Below are 1,640 nucleotides of genomic sequence, written 5' to 3' on the forward strand. Positions count from 1 at the left end.
TGGCTTAGAAAACAGGAGTCAGTGTTTGTACACCAAAATGCTAATTGCCTTTCTTTATATGATTCTTTTATCTTTGCAGCTTTTCTACACCCCTAAAGAGCCTGTACTTTAAAAGATCAGGATGGTAGCAGCTAGAAATACCTGTCTAGACTGCTCAGTATCTACATATTGCGCAAAATTTTATGTTACCATGCATATTTCAAGTTAACTATGTCTTCCTCTAATTTCCACCTACATTGTCTAAAATGTCAAACTAAAGAGAACATGTTAGATGATTCTTTATTCTCTCCNGTTTGATATGAGATGCATGTTAACTTAGGGAAAAAGTTGACAACATTTCTGGAAATTTTGTTAGTGATGATGAACAGATGGCCACCCAGAAATCAAACTGATAGATGACTACTTACTGTGCACAAATATGGTGACGAGGGAGTCCTACTTTTGGGACACAGTGAAAATCCTTGACCTAATACAAAGCCTAAGGTGAAATTCAGAGTAGAACAATTATCATAACCTGATTTCAAATTCAAAATAAAACAGACCAGTTTTAACTAGCTGTAGGCATCCTAAAGATCTTTTTGAAAACAAGCAACCCCTAAGAAACAACAAGTAAGCGTTCCTAGATGTTAGACTACACTGTCCTCCACAGCTTAGAGCACTACTTCAAAGCTGATGGTCTAGCAGCTCTGGTGGCCACTTGGGCCACACAGTGAAGACTGCAAGTTCAGTGCTTTGTTTTTATAGAAACTTCACTTCTAAGAAAAAAAATTTTTTCTTTTTCAAACTTTAAAAAGAGCAGTTAAACCCAGTAATTAATTAATAAATGCTATGTATAGTTTTCAGCTAGGATTTAATTCTTCTTTGTTTTGAAACAGTAACTGATTTTCAGCTGAACCTGAAGAAATGNTGGATACAAACTTGTAAGTATCCTTTGATATTTGTCTATTCACATTCTGTGTCAAAGCTGAAATGTACTTAGAGCATAGTACCCAGACTAAAGCAGATATGAGATATGTTTATAATCTACAAAGTTACAAAAGAGATTCCAGTTCAAGCTGACAGAACATAAACTAGACTTAAAGTACTGCATTAAGAATAGCACAAATGCCACCTTTGGGTAACTACAATGGACGTTCTATTTGGAAGCCAAGACTACAGAGAACGAAGACTGCACGGTGCTTCCTTGCTCACCGCTTCACTTGCTGCTTTTCATTCTAAGGTACTCTTCATCATAGGGTGGCAGCTGTATCTTTGTGACTAGAAGCCAACTCTTAGGCTAACTAAAGAAATTCAGAGTTTTGTTTAAAATACTTTAAACACCTGTAATAAACTACGGAATTTGCCAAGAATAGAGGTACTCTGGTTAGCAATCCAAAGGGTTTAAATATGAATGCAATCCATAAGAACAGTAACAACAACAAAAATAGAACAATTTTTTTTCTCAATAAAAAATAGGCCAGTCGCTAGAAGGTATCATTCTGTGAAGACATTATTTTGAAGCCCTAGTCAAAGGAGCCTGTGGAATTTGCCACTGGGTTTCTACTTTGTGCCTGGAGAACCTTATGAAAAGCAGTCCTGACACAACAGAATGACATTTGCAGAATGTAATACTGGAGTGAGAGAACTGAGGTTGATGGCTA

Source organism: Mus caroli, chromosome 13, assembly GCF_900094665.2.
Source record: "Mus caroli chromosome 13, CAROLI_EIJ_v1.1, whole genome shotgun sequence".
Lineage (NCBI taxonomy): Eukaryota > Metazoa > Chordata > Mammalia > Rodentia > Muridae > Mus > Mus caroli.